The sequence below is a fragment of the Rhinolophus sinicus genome, linkage group LG14, assembly GCF_036562045.2.
Source record: "Rhinolophus sinicus isolate RSC01 linkage group LG14, ASM3656204v1, whole genome shotgun sequence".
Classification (NCBI taxonomy): domain Eukaryota; kingdom Metazoa; phylum Chordata; class Mammalia; order Chiroptera; family Rhinolophidae; genus Rhinolophus; species Rhinolophus sinicus.
Window position 1 is genome coordinate 23005314 of NC_133763.1, and position 23170 is coordinate 23028483.

General features: G+C 37.8%; 1 pseudogene; it reads right to left on the reverse strand.

Moving 5' to 3' along the window:
* Window positions 1–1143: 1143 nt before the first annotated feature.
* On the reverse strand, window positions 1144–22673 carry LOC109434260 (translin-associated protein X; annotated as a pseudogene).
* Window positions 22674–23170: the final 497 nt, after the last annotated feature.

The window sequence follows — 23170 nt, forward strand, 5'->3', positions numbered from 1 at the left end:
ATGAAAATGCCTGGTGTTGGCCAGACGTTTGTGTCATGCTTGAGTCAATTTCACATCACAGGGAATCATCTCTAACTAATTTCAGTAGGCAAATTCCAATTCTAAATGTAACTAGAGGTTACCCTTGTTATTTATTCCCAACTGTGTTCACAATTGTCTTATTGCTGAATTGTACATAATATATTTTCTTTGGCAACTTTTTATGTTATCATTGAACACAACTGGACAACTATAAAGGTTTGCATTAACAAATATTTCAAAAATTTCAACAAAACTTCATTATAATTATTTAAACGTAATTTCTTATAGATGCCACAATAGGAAAGCCTCCAAACATGCCTAATGTAATATAATGGACAAAAAAGAAAAATTGCTAAATAATCACTACTACACGCTTTTCAGTTGTATGTACAAGCATATAATTCAACTCAAGCACCAGTGAAAATATTACAACGTTAGCTCCAATTCTCTATCAGACTTTCTATGATAAAAGACAAAAGTTAAATGTACAAACTAACAGCTGGGTATCTGTCAATTTTTCTGCAAGTTTGTTTCATATGGATTCAAAATTACCACAAATTAGCTAGAATATAATATGAATTCTCACTACAAGGCCTTATAAAATTAAAGTATATTGATAACTTAGTGATTTTTAATTCTTTTCTGTGGAATAAGCCTTTTTTGGAGGCTTGGCGCAATGTTACCAAGAAATTTAAAGAAAAAGCTCCAGTCCAGATAGATAACTAAGAAATCTTTTCTATGATAACAAAATCACCAACTTAAATTACACATGCCTTCCACTAACTATTACCACTCCAGGAATTCACATAAAGTAAATTAAAACAAGTACGGCAGAAAGTGTACTCTGAAGATTGTTCACATTATACAAAGTGATGAAATTTAGCCAGTAAAAATTCAAATAGGCATATATGCAAACATTCGTATGCAAACTTTCATGAGTAAGTTATAAGAAATGATTGATTTTGATAATTTTATGTACAGCTTGTATATAACTTAAAATAAGTGCAGCTGAAAATTTTCTATGTCAAAGCCACAATAGTCAAATGAAATACTAAATAACAGTTTTACAAACTGGTCTCTCTTAGGAGTTTTCAGGGAGAATAATAACTGAGTGTTGTTATTCTAAGAAATGCCCTCTTCTTGATCAATTATTTGTGTTTTAACTGAGAAGACATCTGCCAGCATATGTTTTGGAATTTCTGAATCTCTGACTTTCAAGGCATAACAAGCATTCTCCACTTTGGCCAGACTTTGTTTCAAGGTGCACAGCTTCTTAGAAACCTCGTAAGGTCCTGTATTGCCAATGAATGAAAACCCATTATAGATCTGACGTAGAAACTGACTCACTTCAAAAGGGGTGTCAATGTCCCCATTCCCCACACGGTTGATACACACCCGCATCAGCTCTCCAGTTAAGTCAGCCACTCCCAGAAGGTAATCAACAGGTGTGATTTTCAGTCTCCAAGTACCAAAGTGCTTATCCTGAGAATCAGAAGAGGGAGCCTCTTTTTCTTTCCCATTATCTTCTGTGTGAATGCCAATTGTTTATTAATTTCATCCCTACTGACAAGTGATCGTGTTTTGATAAAGTGTTCGAAAGTGACAGCCTCCACATATTTCTGTAGTCCTGTAGCTATGACTCTGTGGAACTGATGCCTGTCTTCTGAGAGCTCCTGGGCCACCTGCAGTATCTTTTGTCTGACACCATTTAACTTAATTTCTGATTCAGTCAGTATTTCTTCCATGTCAGGAACACTCGTAATCCTATGGAGGAGAAAAATTGTCCTTTTACTTTCTACATTTATATCTCGACTAAGTTTTACAAGTCTCTCATATTTGTCATGTCTTGTATCAAGTTCCTGCTGAAGTGATTTGAAGGCCAACATCACAGGTGAAGATGAATAAACATCCTTCCCTTCTCTTCTCTGGTTATGTGGGAAATTGTCATGTTTCCTTTCCCCGAACCCTCCAGGTCCTTCTTTGTTGCTTATATTGTCATGGCCAAAGGTGCGATGAGCTGCAACTCAGGATCTTGGAGCCGGGGAAGTGTGTACGGTGATGCCATATTCTCAACTTCCTACGAAACCATAACTTTCCTAAAGTGGCCGTACCATTTTGCATTTCCACTAGCAATGTATGAAGGTTCCAATTTTTCTACATCTTTGGCAACACTTGATATTGTCAGTCTGTTTGATTTTAGCCATTCTATTAGGTGTATTCTTATCTACCCTCCTTGCTCTAGGCAATCACTAATCTGTTATGTCTCTATGAATTTGCTTATTCTAAACATTTCATGTAAATGGAATCATACAATTTGTTGTCCCTTGTGATTGGCTTCTTTCTCTTACTATAATGTTTTCAAACGTTCATCTATGTTTTAGCATTTTATTTTATTTATCCATTTATCATTTGATGGACATGTGGGTTGTTTACACTTTCGTTATTGCAATGCTGCTACAAACATTCATGTTTTATGCAGATGTATGTTTTCATTTTTTTCTTGGGTATATACCTGGGAGTGAAATTGCTATATCATATAGTAAATCTATATTTAACTGTTTAAGGAACTGCCAAACTGTTTTCTAAAGTGGCTGCCCCATTTTACATTCTGACCAGTAGTGTATAAGGGTTTCAATTTCTGCACAACCTCGTCAACATTTATCGTCTGTCTTCTTGATTATAGCTGAAGTGGCTATGAAGAGGTATCACATTGCGGTTTTGATTTGCATTTCCCTAATGACTAATGACTAATACTGAGCATCATTTTATGAGTATGTACTTAAGTCTTTGTTGGAGAAGTTTCTAAGAAGTTTCTATTCAGATTCTTTGCCCATATTTTAAGTGGGTTGTCTTTTTATTATTATTATTATTATTATTATTATTATTATTATTTTTAAAGATTTTATTGGGAAAGGGGAACAGGATTTTATTGGGGAACAGTGTCTACTTCCAGGACTTTTTCCAAGTCAAGTTGTTATCCTTTGAATCTTAGTTGTGGAAGGTGCAACTCAGCTCCAGGTCCAGTTGCCGTTGTTAGTTGCAGGGAATGCAGCCCACCATCCCTTGAGGAGTTGAACCAGCAACTTTGTGGTTGAGAGCCCAATGGCCCATGTGGGAAACGAACCAGCAGCCTTCGGCGTTAGGAGCACGGAGCTCCAACCGTCTGAGCCACCGGGCCAGCCCTTTTTATTATTTTTTAAATTTATTATTTTACTGTGGTATAATACACACAATATAAAATTTACCATTTAACCATTTTTAAGTGTATAGTTCTGTGGCATAAAGTACATTTAAAGTGTTGTGCAACTATCGCCAATATCCATCTGTAGATGGATATTTTAATCTTCTCCAACTGAAACTCTGTATCCTTGAAACAATAACTCCCCATTCTCGCCTTCCCCATGCCCCTAGAATCCACAATTCTACTTAAAGAATTTGTGAATTTGACTACTCTAGATACCTCATACAAGTGGAATCATACATTATTTGTCCTTTTGTGCCTGGTTTCACTTAGCATAATATCTTCAAGGTTAATCCATGTTGAAGCATGTGTCACAATTTTCTTTCTTTTAAAGGCTGAATGTATTCTGTATGGATATAGGATTTTGTTTATCCATTCATCTGCTGATGGACACTTGGGTTGCTGCCACCTTTTGGCTATTGTGAATAGTGCTGCAGTGAGCATGGTTGTACAAAATCTGTTCAAGTCCCTGCTTTCACTTCTTTTGGGTATATACCTAGGAGTGGAATTGTTGGATTATATTCTAATTCTTTGTCCAACTTTTTGAAGAATCACCATACCATTTTCCACACTGGCTGTACCATTCTCAACAATGCATCAACAATGCACAAGGTTCCAAGTTCTCCACATCCTCACCAACACTTATTTTCTGTTGTTTTATTTTTTGCATGGATATATCCTAATGAGTATAAATTGTTATCTCACTGTATTTTTGATTTGCATTTCCCTAATGATTAGTGATGTTTACCCTCTTTTCATGTACTTATTGGCCATTTGTTCCCTCTTTGCAGAAATGTCTATTCAAATCCTTTGTTGATTTTTTAAATTGGGATTTTTTGAGTTTTTGTTGTCTTTTTATCATTGAGTTGTAAAAGTTCTTTAAAATATTCTAGAGTCAAGTTCCTTATCAGATATATAATTTGCAAAAATGTCTTTCTTGTTCTTTGGATTGCCTTTTTATTCTCTTGATAGTGTCCTTTGAACTATAAAAGTCTTTAATTTTGAAGAAGTCCAATTTAATGTTTTTTTCATTGGCTGTTTGTCATTTTGCTGCCAAATATAAGGACTGTTGCATAATCCAAGGTCATGAAGATTTAAACCTATGTTTCATTTTAAATGTTTATAGTTTTAGCTCTTCCATTTATGTAATTGATCAATGTTTAATTCATTTTTTTTTCATTAATTCATTTTTTATATGGCATGAGGTAAGGGTCCAACTTCATTCTTTGACACATGTATGTCTAGTTGTTCTAGCACAATTTGTTGAAAGTACTATAATTTCCCCAATGAATTGTCCTGGCACACTTGTCAAAAGTCGGTAGACTGTAAATGTGAGGGCTTATTTCTGTATTCTCAATTCTATTCCATTGATCTGTATGCTTAGCCTTATGCCAGTACCCCATTGTCTTGATTACTGTTGTTCTGGAATAAGGTTGTTGTTGTTTTTTAAGATTTTTTTTTATTGGGGAAGGGGAACAGGACTTTATTGGAGAACAGTGTGTACTTCCAGGATTTTTTTCCAAGTCAAGTTGTTGTCCTTTCAATTGTAGTTGTGGAGGGTGCAGTTCAGCTCTAGGTCCAGTTGCCCTTGTTAGTTGCAGCTCAGCTCAAGGTGCTGTGTTCAATCTTAGTTGCAGGGAGCGCTGCCCACCATCCCTTGCGGGAGTCAAGGAGTCGAACTGGCAACCTTGTGGTTGAGAGCCCACTGGCCCATGTGGGAATTGAACCAGCAGCCTTCGGCGTTAGGAGCATGGAACTCCAACCCGCCTGAGCCACCGGGCCAACCCCTGGAGTAGTTTTGAATGATGAAATGCAAATCCTGCCTTGTACTTCTTATGTAAGTTTGTTTTGGCTGTTCTTGGTCCCTTGAATTTCCGTATGAATTTTAGGGTTTGCTTGTAATTTCTTCTGATAAGCCAGCTTGGATTCAATAGGAATTGAGTTGAATCTGTAGATCAATTTGGAAAGTATTGTTACCTTAGCAATAGTAAATCATCCATCCAAAAACATGGGATATCTTTCCATTTATTTAGAACTTTTTACATTTCTTCAACAATGTTTTGTATTTTTTAGAGTACAAGTTTTGCACTATTTTTATTATTCCTAAACATTTTATTCCTTTTTGAGACTATTCTAAATGGAATGATTTTCTTAACTCCATTTTTAGTTCCATGCTTACTCTTAACCATGGCAATCCCAATATCTGGGCTTCATTTCTTGATTAAGAAAGAAAGCTTCAGATGAAGAAATCTCAATTCATTTTGAAAGTCTTATGTCTGACCCAAATATAAAATTAAAATTTGACTCAATTTGTTTTAAAAATCTCACATGATAAGACTAGAACACATTTGGACATCTTGTTTAAGTACATGGATCTAATATTCAGATTGAGAAGAACGCAAAATATGAATACACTAACGTGATGGTGCAGCTTCTTGGAAGTGTCCTCATACAGAAATGAGAGAGTCATGAGGTCACAGGGAGGGCACAGAAGCAAATAACCTATCCCACAGTGATACCCTGGTGGCCTTGGGCAAGTTCTTCATCTCTCTGTACACCTCTGTTTGCTCATCTTTAAAATGGAAATAATAATAGTTTATACAGTGTTTTCAGAGTGGTCTCCAAACTGGGGTTCCCATACTCCATTAGTAGACAAACTACTGTGATGCAAAAAGAAAATAAAAGAACTTCTATTTGTTTATTCATATCACTCCTTTAATTTGTATTATTGTTTATGCTTTCTAAGTATACATAATATAATATTAAGTTGGTATATTGCATACTTTATATTATATTTGCAAGCATAATTTGTTGGTTCTTGCTCAAACAATTTTTTACTGATGGAGACTATTGGCTTAATTCATTGCCTAGCACATAGCAAGTGTTCAGTAAATGTTAGCTATTATCAAATTAATATCTACAATTTTCATAATATCATGATGAGTAAGTCTAGAAGGATTAGTTATGCTTTTCTGATTTATTTTCTTGCCACCATTGATGAGATAATGAAACACACAAAAGTCAAAGATCACAATTATCAGAATGAATGACACATCAACTCAACCACAAATAAATAATTTTTTTGTTGTTACCACTTAAAAGTATGGGAAAATATTATGGCCGATAATGAAGGAAAGTAGATTTTAGAGTGTAAACACAAAACACCCTGAAAAATATTTGCCATTGGACTGGAATAAGTTGTACCGAATCAATTTTTTTTCCCTAAATTTTAATCTCCACTCATGTGATGAACAGGATCCCCCAATTGTGGGAATTCCAGACATCTCTTGGTTCTTCAAAGCAGCGAATTTCAAGATTTGGGCGTCTCATCTGGGAACGTCCTTCTTGAGCCCGCCAGCTTCCCTGCTATTCTTCGCAAGGACTGTGTGTATGGCACCAGACCTACTTTCCCAGAAGTGCTTCTGGGACCTCAGTCTGCACAAAGGGGCTATTAAATGTGTTTCCCTCCCTGCTGGCTCAGCTGACTCCTGGGCCTCAGGTCACATAGCTCATAGTTCCTATCAACTTTTCCCAAAGGACCCCTGGGCTCCTGCAGGAGCCAGCACTTCCCTGGAACAGGAAGCTCTATTTACACTGTCTTGGAGCCTGGTGCTCATCCATAAAAGGGAAAAGAGTCCTTTAGGAAAAGGGCAGGGTGCTTGGAAACTCTTTAAAAGTGAAAGCTTTGAGACCAGTTTCTGTTGTTGTACACTGTTGGTGGATACAGTTTTTCAGAATATAAAAACACATGCTCTTTGGACTAGTTGAACAGTAAATCTGAAAGCTGACATTACAACACACAAAAAAATATGGGGAGAATATCATGTAACCCCTCCAAAGTGCACACCTAGAATAGTGATTTCTTTCTTTGGCCTTCTAGAACAAAATTCCATGCAGACATACTAGTTTATTCATGAATTATTTAATCATACTTTAAATGAGGAATAACAGCTATCTAGACTTTAAAATATCATGATGTTTAGGTTTCTGAATGGTTGCTACTAATTTCCCATTGCTGTTGTCTAGCATGTAATTCTCTTCCATCAGCTGATAGACATGCTTGATGAGTGATTTAAATCTCAAGTCAGCAAAAGATATAGCTATGCCAGGTAAAGAACGCAATGGTGGGGATGGGGGTGGGGTGAGGGAGCTTTAGGAATCAGAGCTCGTGGGGGATTTCATCATATTGGTCAATAATTATTTAATCATAATTTAAATTATTAAAAATAATTATTGATCACAGTTCTATTAATGATAATTATCAACAATTATTATGAATTGTTACAAAAAATTTAGTTCAGTGTTTTACATGTATAAACTCATTTAACCCTCATGATAACCTTGTGAATTAGGTACTATCAGAATTCCCTATGTACAAATGACACAAAGAGGCTAAGTAATTTGGCCAAAGTCATGGTAAGTAGTGAAGCCAGGACATAAACCCTGGGAATCTAGTCCTACGTATTGGTTCTCTAACCATTATGACTCTTACACTCTGTGCCTAGTTGTGTTCTAAGCAATGTAGATGCATTAGCACTTTTAAATAATGAGGGCAGTTTCATGAGCTAAAATAGTCTATAAGTTTTCATTTATTCAGCACCTGCTAACATCTAAGACCATTCATTACTAGATTAAATATAGTGATTCTGATGTTGGTGGGATTGGGGAAATAAGCTAGAGGCCAGCATCCTTGGTGGGAGTACGCGTGCATGTCTGGTCACAGATCGCCGTCTAACCAACTCCGTCTGCCTTCCCCACTCTGTCATCACTTCCACCTGAAGCTTTGCAGGCTCACATGACATGAGGTTCCCTGCGTGTTACTGCTGTGAAAGGCTCCCCACTGAAGCACGCTTTCACTGCCTGGAACGTACTCCCCATCTTTAGCTACTGCAGTTGACCTTTCAAACTCCAGCTTAGGCACCACCTTTCTTGACCACGGCAGAGAAAGTTAATCCTTCCTGCTTCTTCTGTGCTCCATGGGCCTCACTGGCTTACTCACTGCTTGTTACTTGGTGCATCACCATTTCTTTCTTACAGGGCCAGCCTATAGGTCCTTGATAACAGAGCTGTGTCTTACCCAACTGTGAAGTGCCATTACTTAACTCAGTGCCTCGCACAGAGTATGTAGTTAATAAATATGGAATTGATTTGTTAAACTGATTATATCATCTTCTTTGGAAGTTACTTTCCCAAACCTACAAGCCCCTGACACAAGGACTGCGTCAGGGAAACACCTCTGGAGACTGAGAAGTGGTTTTGGGTTCCAGCAAACTGGAAGTCATTGGTGACACTAATAAAAGCCATATTGAAGTGAGATTCAAAGGAACTAGAAAGTGGAAAAAGCAGCAAGAAAGCTATAAACAACCCACTGGAAATATCTGATTATGAAGGGAAGCAACTAGTAGACCAACAGCTGAGGGATGCAAGGTTGAAGGGTGGATTTTGTTTCTTGCTTCTCTAGCTATTGCTACTATTGCTAAAATGACAAAGATTATTTTGCATATTGAAGGGCAGAGAGAATGGGGAGAGAGGAAAAGGGGAAAGATGAAAGCAATAATTCATAGTCCAAGGTGTAAAAGAGAGCAGTAATTGCCTCCCTTCATAATCAGATTTCTCAAATGAGTTGTCTATAGCTTTCTTGTTGCTTTCTTCACCTTCTAGTTTCTTCCCATCTCACTTCAACATGGTTTTTGTTAGTGTCACTAATGACCTTCATATTGCTGCAACCAAAAATCACTTCCCAGTATCTTCAGGTTCAGAGCAGGATGAAAAATAAGCCATTTTGAAAGAGGGAATAGACACTCCATTGTATCAAGAGGAGAGGAAAACTAGGGCAGATGAAGGTGGTAGTGTAAATTTGGTGGCATGAAATCAAGCAGGTCTTGTCTGGTATTTCTGGGTTTTTCTGAAATATGAAGGAAAGTCAATGAGGGACAGGTGGGACATATTTGAGGTTGAAGGAGATAGAAAATATTTGGAAAGCTTTTTCGGAGAGTAGGAGAGTAAGTGAATCAGAGAGGCACAGCAAGATTGCCAACAAACGGGAGCATCCTGTGTGCTTGGTGGTACCAACTTGTCAGTCTGGGTAACTTTTCTCCAGCAGTGCCTAGCTCCCTGGTGCAAGGACAGAGAGTGAGTAAAGTTGAGTTCATTCAGATTCATGTTTGCCAGGCATGTGCAACAAAAGAAGGCTGTGTGAGCTTGGAGTGCTTGCAAAAGTGACTGGCATGATGGACTCCACGATCCAACTTGAATATTGGGAAAGTTCATAGAGGAGGAACCAGCCACAAATAAGGAGAAAATGAGAAGGTGTGGAAGTCACCAGTGATAGAAGGGTGGATGTGGTGAGAACCCTTGCACAAGAAGCTGCAGTAACAGGCTTCAGAGCCAGTGAGAAGGATGTTTGAATTTGTGATTTTGGAGGTGAAGCAATTTCAAGAGATAACACGTTCCAGACTTTACCTTCTGCACCAGGAGAACAGGAAGCTGTGGCCCAGCAGAGAATAAGGTCACTGGGTCAAGGAGCTAAGAGGTCACAGAGTCAGATGTGTCCAGAATGAAGACAAATGTAAGGATGAAGAAGAATCAGGTTCCAGAGTGTGTCGTGAACAGTGTTGAGTGTCTAGGAGAGGACTAGGCAATGCCTTCTGTCATCCTAACTTTTCAAGCTCAATTGTTTGGTGAATAAGAGGAGGTGCAAGCTGACCTTGAAATACCTTGGTTGTGAATTTCCCACTGAGGGTACATATGCTTTTAAAATTATCCACCGAAAATGTATTATTTGTTGGGGCCATGAAAAGACTAAGAAGGAATAGATTTTTAGGAAAACATCAGAGAAGTCCATAGTAGTTATGGTAAAACAAACGGCACCCGCTTTGCAGTCTCACCGGATCCAGCTGTCTCAGACATGGTGGGCAGAACAGCCTGGAGCAATTGGGGTCTTAACATTTCCCGTTATCTTTCTCTTGCCCAACCCTGAAGCAAATGTGGGGTACACCGTTCCACATATCCCAGATTTCAGAAATCTGTTCAGAAGAGTTGCTCTGGGTTTGCTTCACTCACAGTGAAGCAACATTCCGTTGATAAGTTCACCCTCTTTTACAAGTTTGCCAAAATGGTGTAAAGTTCGGAGGCAGCATCTTGTATTTGCAACAGAATGAGATCTCCTTCTCTTCCTAAGCCTTAGTTTTCCTCCAATCTTCTTTCTCCTCTCTATCTTCCTGTGTCCCTAGGAATAAAAACTAGTTCATGTTGAGGATGTGGATGGCACCAGGCACTGCTCCGAGTGTTCTACATGTGTTATTTAGTCCACACAATAAGACAACACAGTGAGGTTCTATTATTATCATCCTCAATTTTAGATGAAGAATCTGAGGCACATATACTGTGTTTCCCTGGAAATAAGACCTAGCCGGACCACCAGCTCTAATGTGTCTTTTGGAGCAAAAATTAATACAGACCAGGTCTTATTTTAATATAATATAAGACCCAGTCTTATAATGTAATAAAATATATAATATAATATAATATAATATAATATAATATAATATAATATAATATAATATAAATTTTTGCACCAAAAGATGCATTAGAGCTGATGGTCCAGCTAGGTCTTATTTTTGGGGAAACACTCTAGTTAAGTAATTTTCCCAGGGCCACGGGGCTGGCAAGAGCTAGATGACATTTGTCATCAAAGCCTGCATTTCCTGCCTCCCTGGTAAGTGGCACCACCATCCTCCCTGCAGGGGCCCATGTTCCATCCTGGACCTCTCTTCCTCTCATCACTCCTCACCCCAATTACTCACCACTGTCTTGTCCACCTACCTCAGGATCACTCCCTGACTGTTCTGTTCCAAGTGCCCTGGGCTCGGCTCCAGCCCCTCTCACTCTGAGTCTCTAATCTGTCTTCTCTTTAAAACACAAATCTCAGGCCCCCTGAAGAAGAGGCTTTAAATTCCTTAGCACACATACAAGGTTGACTATCATCACTTATCCAGTTTTCACTCTCACCTCTTATCTGCCTTTCCCCCACCCCCTCCAAACCCTACGCTTCATACTGAACTAAATTATTTTATACCATCCCAAAGACAGCACACACTGTTCTTTCCAAGTCTGTGCCCGGGTCCTCTCTCTCTCCAGCTCCTTTTCCTTTTACAGTCTTTGCAACCGCATCACCCCCTGCCTTGTTTCACAGACGCCTCTTCATCTTTTAGGACTATTTTCTAGACCCAGCTCAGAAGCATCTCCCCCACCCCCAAGACCTCGACTGAAGTGTAATTCCCTGTTTCAGTGTCTGTCTCCTCCCCTGACTGCCAGCCCCTTGAAGACAAGGCCACATCCCATTCACCACAGTGTTCCCAGGGCCTGGCCCAAGTCCTTGCACCTGGGAATCAGGTGTTCAGTCACTGTTGTTGAATAAGCAGTGAAAGTGAAAGCAATATGAGACCAAATGACCCCTCAAAGTGTTCCTTTGTCCTGTGTTTGGAGGATAAAGGAAGAGCTCATTGGCACCCAATATAGAGGTGCTCACTGTGTCTATGGATTATTTAACTGTTATAACACAAGTTCCAGACCCAATAACTTTAGTTACAAGTCCCACTGGAGGGTTAGGTCCATAAGAACAGGTGTTTGCCTTGTTTGCAGCCATACTGCCAGGTAAGGAACTTGCTACTAAATATATGTTTGTTTTATAAAATGTATAAATAGGAGATCTCTAATCCTTACAACGACCCTGTAAAGTTAAAATCATTTTTAAATCATCGAAAAATAGAGTGAGAGAAATTCAAAAGAAAATTGATGGTGGACTTAACTCTTGGAAGAGAGTGGGAGAGGAGACTGGCCCAAGTGGCTCATCTCCACGGGAAACCATAGTGTGGGAGAACAGTAGCATAGAAAAGGACAAACTACTCTGTCCTGAGTAGCCATGGGTCTCCCAGAGCCTGGCTTGAGTGACTGGGCTGCTCAGTGCAACTGTACTATTTTTTGGCCAGCATCAAAAAGCACAGGAATTTAGCCAATTTTTGTCTCATAATCTAATGGAGGAGGTTGAAGAAAGTTTTTTTATTTTATATTATATTACATTAGCATCAGGAAACTCCTAAACAGATTTCCTCTGTGATGAAATACATCTTTTTCTCCACTTTCTACTTAAAATGTTGCAATTTTTTAGCAAAGATTACTCAGTGAGTCCTTACCATAACCCATGAAGACAATATGTATTTTTAGTTTCATCTTAATAGCAAGGAAACACACTCACAGATGAAAATTGATTTCACTAAGGCCATCCAGTGAGCCAGGCACAGGACTGAACTGGACATTTGGCATCTGGGTCTCAGTTATCAAACTTCAAGGTCCTGCTAATAATCTGAGATAAAGAAAAATAGTCTTAAGATATCTTCTGAAAATAATTTTAATTCCAAGCTTTGTAGTATGTTGATATCTGTTAATCAGCCATGGGACTGCGGCACTCTTTCCAACAGAAAAGCTCTACTCAGTATCCTTGTAAGAATAACACGAGGCAAGAGGGGAAAGTACCCAGCACTACACATAGGATATAGTAGCTGCTCAAAAAAACCTGCCCCCTTGCACTGCCTTGCCCACCAATCTCTCTCCTCATGAGAAATCTCCTCAGAGAGACTGGAGTCATCTGTGTTACAGTTCCTCCCAGTTTTTCTTCATTTTTGACCTGACAGTTTCTTAGTTCAGCTTTTATGCAGAAATGCAATGTGCTGTGCACCTGGGTTGGTGCTTTATCAGTCTCCTGAATTGGGGCTCATATTGACATCTATATTTTTCTTCTTCCTATTTACATGTGTAAGAATCTAGTTCTGCCTAAGGGTCTTAGTTATTAATTCACTGAGGAAAAAAAAAAAGCAACCTTTTGTCAACAGAGTGATCTGGAGAGTCCAGTGATATGAGGAGCCTGAATTTCCCAAACTCTGCTTAAACCACCAGCATCTCACACACTATTGGAAAGGTTGCCTTGGATGAAATATGTTGCTGATTGTCACTGCAGGGGTTCTAATCGTTTCATTTCTTATTTTTTAAATTCTATTTTAATGGCACACGCATCTCTATGCCAGAATGTTGCAAGAGATGCTGTGATGATGGCAATATGTGTATAATAAAGATATTATTAACAAAGTTGTTTTAAGGTCCTTTTTTAAAAAAAATGGTGTACTTCTTTTATTCTATGCTGTGTTGTTTGGAAATTGGATTGTAGCTGTACCTCATTTTAAAGTTCAGTAGTTATCTTGTTTAGGAAAGGAGATATATAATCACTAAATTAAGAAAATTTAGTTGTACAGCTCAGAGTCCCTGAATTTTAATATAACCATGTTATGATGTTTTCTTATTTCATTTGGTCAAAATAAGAGTGATTAGTTTCTCACTTCTGAACAGTAAAAAAACAAAAAAACAAACAAAAAAACTAAAAACTATGGTATTTTTAAAAATGGACATATTTCTTTTAAAAAACAAACTGTAATATTTGAGAAAAAAATAGACTGAATTTCTCTACTTAAATTTTTTTTAATTGGGGAATATTAGGGAACAGTGTGTTTCTCCAGGGTGCATCAGCTCCAAGTCAAGTTGTTGTCCTTCAATCTAGTTGTGGAGGGTGCAACTTAGCTCCAAGTCCAGTGGCCGTTTTCAATCTTTAGTTGCAGGGGGTGCGGCTCACAGCAAACTTGTTGTAAAGAGCTCGGCTCTAGCCAATTGAGCCATTCAGCCGCCCCTCCCTATTTAATTTTAATGTAGTTTCATAAAATAATATTAAGTAATATAATTACTTTTAGAGCCAATTAGATTACATTAATTTACATTACATTAAATTAATTACATATAATTAATTTATATTACAGGTCCAATATTATAAAACAGTCTCCTAAAACGGGAGACTGTGTATGCTACTGGTATTACCAGGCAAGGTTTCCTAAATAGGCATGGCCTGCTGTGCCATGGTCTGAGCACATAAGGGATTAATGTCTGGCAACCTCACAGCCAGCCCCGAGTGGGCACAGAGCAATGAACAGCTCTCTCGCTGGGTTGGCAGCACCAGGCTTCAAAAGTGGGCGCACTGCAGCAAGCCAAGCGGGGCCAGCATCCAGCCTGTCTCTGGACCACAGCCCTCATCTTCCCCCAACTTTTGCCATTGCTCAAGCTTCTAGAGACAGTACAAAAAGGTAGGAAGCTTGTGGCCAACCTCGACCCCACTGGCTCCTTGTTCTCCAGCCTTTCGAACCTTGTTCTCCAAACTTTCATTTTCTTTTTGATCAGCTTCATTCACTGACTTTACCTCTGCTCACTCCTCAAATGTTCCTTGTTCCTAAGAGTGCAGTCCCTATATAGCCTTAGGATAAAATCCAACTCCTAACCACAGCACACCGTGATTATCCTTCTTACCACTTAGCTCTCACCTTGTTCTCACCTCCAGTAATACTGGGCGATTTGAATTCCCTGAACTTGCCTGCTCCTTCTTACCTCTGGAACCTTCATTTCCTGTTCCCTATGCCCCAAACACCTTTGTCCATTCAGGTTGGGCACTTCCTCTTCCAGCAAAATTTCACAAATCTCTATTTCCCAAGCCTAGGCCTGGGTGAGTTACCTTCTGAAACTACTGGAACTTTCTGGAGAAGTTAAATGACTTCTCCAAAGGCAAACAGCTCCAGAAGTAGATCAAATTTTTCTAAAAACTTATTTTTTAAATTTTGGTAGTAAACACATAACATAAAAGTTATCCTCTCAACCATTTTTAATTGTATAGTATGCTAAGTGTATTCATACTATTGTGCAACAGACCTCTAGAACATTTTTATCTTGCAAAACTGAAACTCTGGACCCATTAAACAACTTTCAGTTTCCCCACCCCACAACCCTCAATAACCACCATTGTACTTTTTGATTCTATGAGTTTGACTATTTTAGATACTTCATATCAGTGGAATCATGCAGTATATGTTCTTCTACGACTATCTTACTTCGCTTACCATGATGTCCTCCAGGTTCGTCTGTGTTACAGCACACGACAGAATTTTTTTCTTTTTTAAGGCTGCATAATATTCCATTGTGTGCTTATACCACATTTTGATGGGAAGGCACCAAGAGCACTTCAAGAAGGCTTCCTGTAAGAGATGCTGCCTAAACAGAGTCACAAAAAATGGGAGCTGGTAGAATAAAGGCAGACTAAAGGCACTTATCCAGATAACCTGGGAGTGATATACGAACATTTCCTAAGTCAACAGTTTCCAAGCTTTTCCTTGGCAAAGCCTAATATATAAAACAGATCAAATGTACAGTCTCGCCTATGGGGGAAGACAGAAGTAGCAACCTCAGTCGTTCCTCTTCTGCCTCACTCCTCTCATTGACTAAGGACACGGTAACCATCATGATCACACAAAGATAGTGGGTACTAACTGGAAGTGGGGCACGAGAGACTTCTTTGGTGCTGGTAATGCTGTATTTCTTGATCGGGGCACTGATTACACAAGTGTGTTCAGTTTGATAAAATTTACCTTGAGAACATTATGCTAAGTGAAATTAGCCAGGTACAAAAGGACATATATTGCATGATTTCACTCATATGACTTATACTTAGAGTAGTCAACTTCAGAGATACAGAAAACATAGTGGTGGCTATCCAGGCCTATGGGGAGTAGGACTGGGAGTTATTGTTTAATGGGTATGGGGTTTCATTTTGGGAAGATGAAAAAGTGAAGGTGGAAGATGATGATGGTTGCGCAACAATGTGAGTGTGCTTAATGCATTGAACTATACACCCCAAAATGGTTAAAATGATACATTTTGTGCTATGTATACTTTATCACAATTTTATTTTAAAGAGAAGAATAATCAAGCTGTATATTTATAATTTGTACTTCTCTCTATATGTAAAAGTTTTTTTTTTTAAACCTAGCCAAATCGTAGTTTTAATCATTACTCTCTGGAAACTTTTGAAGTGTGGTGTTTTTCCATTAGTTGGACTAGCAAATATTTCTATTGCATGAAGGACTAAAGGATAGTTCCTGCTTTTTCATCTCACCTCCCAAATAAAAAAATGAAAAAAAAAAACAAGATTTGACAACTTCCCCTGACTGCTATTTCCTGAAATTTGTCGGTGGCTATTTCTGCTTCTATTTAGATTTCTCTCTTCCAAAATGGTCCATGCTGGCAGGCATGCCCTCCCAGTAATGAGGAGACTCAGTTCTCACCCGGGTTTCCTCTCAGTGAGGGGACCCCAGGGTTAGACCGTCATCTAGTGATGTCCAGGGCCAAGCTTTCAAAGATTCCGTGATTATCAGGAAAACTTCTTCAGCTGAACAATTTTTTTTCTAATTTCCCTGTCAGCAGAAATAATCCTCCTGAAATAAATTGTTCACTTTGGGCATGGAAATCAAGGGAAAATGTTAGAAGATATTTATTTAAGATATGACTGCTGATTTATCATTATAATTTGCTTAAGAATAACATTCAGGAGCCACTTCTTGAAAAGAAAAACCACTTGATCTCAAATAATATAAGTTTTGTGAAGGTTCATAATTATGTAACACACACCAATTATAGAGAATTGCTTATTTAGATAAAACTTTGATTTGCTACAGTTATGATCTGAAACAGCACTATCCAAACAGGTATTAATTTGGGGGGATTGTGTATGTGTGTGTTCTTAATTCTCTTTGTTGATAAGAGATAGGAAAAAATTTAATTGTAAATTGTTTAAAACTCTATTAAATGTTGAGTCGGCCATTTCTTAATTGTGAGTCAAAAAATAACCAGGAAGTTAGAAATTCAGACTGTTTAAAGATGAACTTCTTTTGTAGTCTGTAGTCAGTAAAATAATATTTTGTGAATTTTATTTTAAACTTGATTTTTATGATATTTTAAAATATTTGTCATGTTGATATAGTAAGATATCCACTTTCTGATTTTCAATGTTAAAATGATTATTTCTGTGTCAATATGTATGTCCTGAAACCAGAAAAACTATTCAGACATACAAGAACATTTACTAAAGCTACATTTTTACATGGCATGTAGTTACTCTTTTTATTTTCAAGTTCAACTTGACCATTGCCTTGAGAAGAATTACACTAATTCTGCATCTAATAGAATGCATCTAAATGATTTCTAAAACATTTAAAGCTTTAGCCAAATAACTGTTTTGTGTACTTCAAGAATTAATTTACTTTAATTTATTGGATGTATCATTTGATATCAATAGTCACAGTCCTAGTTAACATTTATTGAACATTTCCGATTTTCCAGGCACTATTCCTGCGCTTTACATTTATAACCTCATGTAATGCTCATATTAACCCTGTGGGCTAATAATACTATTATTATCCTCAGTTTCCAGATGAGGAAAGCACAGAAAATTTAAGAAGCACAGAGCTAATGTGTGACAAAACTAACATGCTAAACGGATTGAATCCAGGTCTCTCCTTAATTTCATAATAGCTACTGAAGAGGCAAATAACCCCAGCAGAAGTTGAGCACCTGCGGAGCCTGTGAAATAGGACATTTTAATTTTTCTGGCCCCTTGTGATGTGACAGTTCTACATCTGGCCAACAGCATATCCACATCATTTTGATACAAAGACTCTGAAACCACAGGATGGTCACTGGCTTGGGAACAGGGTCAGAATCTCTCCACCCCACACCCTCCATCTCTCCATTAGAAGAGCTCCCATGGGTGAGGTTCCACCAGCTACACAGAACCCTGAGCTCTGCTCAGAGAGATGAAAGAGTCTGGCCAAACTGAAGTCTGGCCAGAAAACCTGGCACAAACTGGAGTCTACCCAGTTTTCAATGAAAAATAACTTTGAGGTTGAACTTTAATCTTTCACCAGTTTGGTGAAATAGAATGTAAACAAAACATCTCAGGATTTCCTGACTTTACCTTTTACTCTGAAGGAGAATGCTCCGTAGTACAGCTGAAAAGACCAACTATCTTTAATTAAACTCTTGAACTTTCTTGGCTTCTGAAAATTTGCTGAAGGGAAATACCCAAAGACTCTAAAGTTTAGTTTATTTTCAGAGCCTAAACTAATATTAACATCGAAATCCATGCAAGATTCTGGCAAATAGCTAAAGCCACGGTGAGCATGGTAGCTCCTGCTTCCTAGGATTTTGGTCAGAAGTAAATGGTGTAGTGAATATACATGAAGGGCTGAGCACAATGTTACCATAAACCTTCTGTAAGAGAACCCATCTGTTCAAATATACCTTTAAAAAGTGTTTTGTGGAAATTAAAGATTATAACATTTACAAAGCTTTCTCTAACTTTATTATATAATAAAGAGCCTTAACTTTATTATTAGTTTTTGGTTTGCTTGTTTTACTCTATAGGTTCTACCTATGTATATTAAAACAAAAGATCAACATTCATATGAGAAATTAAGCTAGAAAAAATTATTCAAATTTTAGAGCTCTCACCATTCAAATTGAAACTTCTACTTAGTCTCCTTTTGAATCAAACTCCAGTAAGAAAAAAAAGAAACCTTTATTTGCCTTTGAAAGGGGTGTTTTGCATAAATATTATATTATATTGATTTAAGTATAACAAGATAGCTATAATACAAGCTTTCACTCTACTAAAAATGTCCAAACAGAAATACCATAGTGGTCTAATTTATTCACTATTTGCATTGAAAGGGTTAATTTTGAAAGCTTAACAAGCAGAGTTATAAATGTATTACATATATAGTACAGAAAACATTAACTTTTAAAACATCAACTTCTAAAAGACTAAAGAGTTGAGTTAAACTACACGAGAAAATGCTGAAGGAACTGGAATTATTAGCAATAAGACTAAGTGAAGACTGGGGACTAAGAATGGGAATGGAATGTACTCTGCTTTTACAGGACTTCCAGGGGCTAAAGAATTTGCAAACGGATTATACTAATAAATTCTAAAACTTTATGCTAATCACTAGTCAAATTTCATATTACAGATTTACAATGTGCTCCACATGTAATACAGTCTACATAATCAGTGATGTAACACAGTCAACTAAGATTGTGCAGAGTAGCTATACAAACATTCTGTACAGTTATTAATATTGTTCTACTTATATGAGGGTTTCCAGAGCTGTCAATACACAAGAACATATTATTGCCACAATTTTTTCACACTGTGTTACAAATAACAAAAAAACAGCACCAGTAGCATATCTGTCTTTCACAGACTGCCATAGTTTGACAGTCACTAAGGCCACATTTTATCACAGTTTTGAGAATCAATTTCATATCTATCTAAACACCTACAATTTAAATGTCAAACAGTACCAAGTATTAGCAAACATATCCTGCACTGAGATTTCTAGTACAATCCTGGTAGGAAAGAATAATGATTTGACAATATTTAATACCCAAAGACATGCATTTCGACCCCAGGAATACTTGGGGATTCTACTCCCAAGTATTTGCTCAGCAGTAATACTTGAAACCATGCTTCAGAAGACATGGACAAGAATGTTCATAGTGGCATTGTCATAGCCAAATACTGGAAATAGCTCAAATTTCCATTGACAAGAGAATGGATCAATAACTTAATACACATTACTCATACTGTTGAGTACTATTACAGAGGTTGAAATTGGTTAAAATTAATGTACTAGTGTTCCATGTTTCTAATTGGATAATTTTGTTTTACCCAAGTTTATTAACTTGGTTATGTACAACAAAGAACACCATCAAGACAGTGAAAAGGCAGTCCATAAAATGGGAGAAAATATTTTCAAATCATATATCTGATAAAAGAATTATATTTAGTATAAAGAGTTCTTGTGCTTCAATAATAAAAAAGTAATTTAATTTAAAAAATAGACAGTATGAACAGACATTTCTCAAAAAAAGATGTATAAATAGCTAACAAGCACATGAAAAGATGTTCAATATCATTAGTCATTAGGAAAGTGCAAATCAAAATCACAATGAGATACCTCTTCACACTGCTATGATGGCTATAATAAAAAAGTCAGACAATAACAAATGTTATTGTTATTGAAAAATTGGAACCCTCTTACACTGCTAATGGGAAAGTAAAATGATGTAGCTTCTTTAAAAACAGTCTAGCAATTTCTCAAAAGATTAAACATAGATTTACCATATGACCCAGTGATTCCACAGAGCATTGTCATGATGGAGGATGCTTTACCACATACTTTAAAGTACACCTTCTCTCAACCATAGCTCACACCTAACTGACTGCACCAAACAAGTTGAAACTTGTCACACACTGTTACTAAAGTTCAACGTGCCCCTTCCTGTACTGAAGATCCCTATCTTTCCATTGGATGGCACTCAGCAGCAGCATTCACCATATTTTGTGATCACAATGGAAAGGCTCCATGTCACATATCGCTTCTGGTACGGCAATTTCTGTCAAATAAAAACATTATGGTGTGTCTTCATCCACCTTATTCATCGGATCTGGCACCATGCAACTTCTGGCTCTTCCTCAAAGTCAAAATGACCATGAAAGGTAAATGTTTTGAATTGATTCAGGACATCGAGGCAGCCACGACAGCACAACAAAAGACACTCATGAAAGATGACTTCCAGAACTGCTTCAGAAAGTGGCAAGAATGACGGGATAAGTTTGTTTGAAGTGAAGGGAGTATTTTGAGGGGGATTAATGGCAATGTGTCTTTTACTGTAATAATTGTTTTTAATTTAAACTTTCAAGGTATTTTTTTGTCACACCTCATATACTCCCCAAAATTGAAACGTATTCACACAAGAACGTGTACAGAAATGTTGACAGCAGCATTATTCACAATAGCCAAAAAGTAGAAAAACAGCAAATATCCATCAATATATGAATAAATACAATATAATACTTCCGTACAATGAATATTAGACAATAAAAGGAATGAACATCAATATATGCTACAACATGAGTGAATCATAAAAATGCTGTGTCAAGTGAAAGAAGTCAGACACAAAAGGTTACATAGTGTATGACTTCATTTATATGAAATGACCAGAAAAAGTGAATCAATAGAGAAAGAAACAAATTAGTGATTGTCTAAGTCTGGGAAGTTGCAGGGTGGGTGGGAGGAAGGTGAGTGACTGCTAATTGGTACAGGTTTTTCTTGGAGGAGGGTAATGAGAATGTTCTAAAATTAATTGAGATGATGGTTGTGCAATTTTGTGAATATATTAAAAATGATTGAATTGCATACTTTAAATAGATGAATTGTAGGTATGTGAACTATATCTCAATAAAAGTCATCCTAAAGGTTATGTGCCTTGTTAAACCACTTATATTCAAACTTCAAAACATTTGAAAATGAAGAATAGTATTACATAGTGTACATACAAACACGTTTGGAAACAAGGAGTCAAAGGTGATATTCAAAACATTGAAAAACTCATGCTGACCCATTAGAATAGATGCCATCCTTTACACAGCAGTGAGTGCTTGAAGAACATCCATCCTGTATGCAGGGGAAAGAAACGCCAAAATTCAGACAGGAATTACATCTGTGCAGTGAGTGGAAAAGGATGTCAGAGTGGGGACTCAGTGGTTCTCAATTGTTTCTTTAAAAGAAACTCTGAAGTAAATATGACAAAATGTTCAGATTTCATCAAAGTTGGTTAGCGAGCACATGAACATGTATGACCCCCTATATTTTTCTGTATGCCTGAAATATTTCATAATTTAAAAAATTCCACATTTCTGTGTCTGTCTCATTAAAGACCATGATGAATGCCTTTGACTGGAACTGTTTTCTGCGCGTCATTAAATATTTGTCAGCACACTCGCTGCTTCGTCCTGGCGGAAGAAACCCGCCCATTGCCACAAATACAGGGACCAGAGGGATCTTCATACAGAATGACCAGGGAGAAAACCTATCTAGGCACATTAAAGGTAAACCAAGAGCCCCCTTATTTGCAGCCATTGTTGTCCAGTTCTGAAAAGTTTGTGCTGCAATGCAAGGACAGGAAGCACTGCGAGTTTCTGCAGCCGTGGTTGGCTTGAGATAATACCATTGTATAACGAGGCGCAGCGACCGCTCCCACCGCTGAGAGCCGGTCCTGGCGTCTGGCTTCTTGGCTGCAGGCCAGGCTGAGGTCCTGCCGTCTGAAGGCAGGGTGTGTGTCCCCTCCCAGGCGGTCCACACACACAGTGCTGGCCACACCTCACCTTCCAGAGGAAATCTGGCCAGAAAGCCAGACTTCATGACTTCTCCTTTATGTCTTACCCACCCCCAGCCTTTGCCCGGGCTTTTGTTTTCCACTTGGGTGCAGTGGTGACATTCACTCTGTGCTCAGATCCGGATTTAAAGTTCCAGGCAATAAATGAGCTGATGACAGGGTTATTGGAAAGATACTGTATCTTGCCATGCCTAGCTGCCTCCGTGGTCAGCGTTGGGCCCTTGCTCTTCAGAAAAGCCCTAGCTCTCATCGCTTCTAAAAACCGCCTTCCCACAAAACTCTTCCATCAGGCAAGAACACTTACCAAGGACTATTTTAGACGGATTTAGCAGCAATATTGTTTGATTTTAACTGGACATTGTTCTAAACACACAAAAGAGTTCAAGGATGTGGCTGTTGGGTTTTGTTCTTCTCTCCCCCCTCTCCTTCCCTCCTCAAGCTGTCAGGTTTCTCTGGGAAAATGGGATGAAAATGTTTGGGGACATTTCCACAATAAAACACTCTAAAATATTTTTTTAAGATTTCCTTTCTAGTCATGTCAAGATTATAAGTCAAATCTGCAGAAGTCAGGAAATTCCAAATTTATGTTGACACTTTCCCCTGAAAACCCTCACCAGATGATAAACTGTAAAACTTCTGTTCCAATTAAAAAGTTCCAAATACGACACAGGTTACCAGCTTCTTCTAGCGAAAAGGTACTTCAGGGTGAAAAAGAATGGCCTTTTAGGAAGCAAATGTAATCTTTTG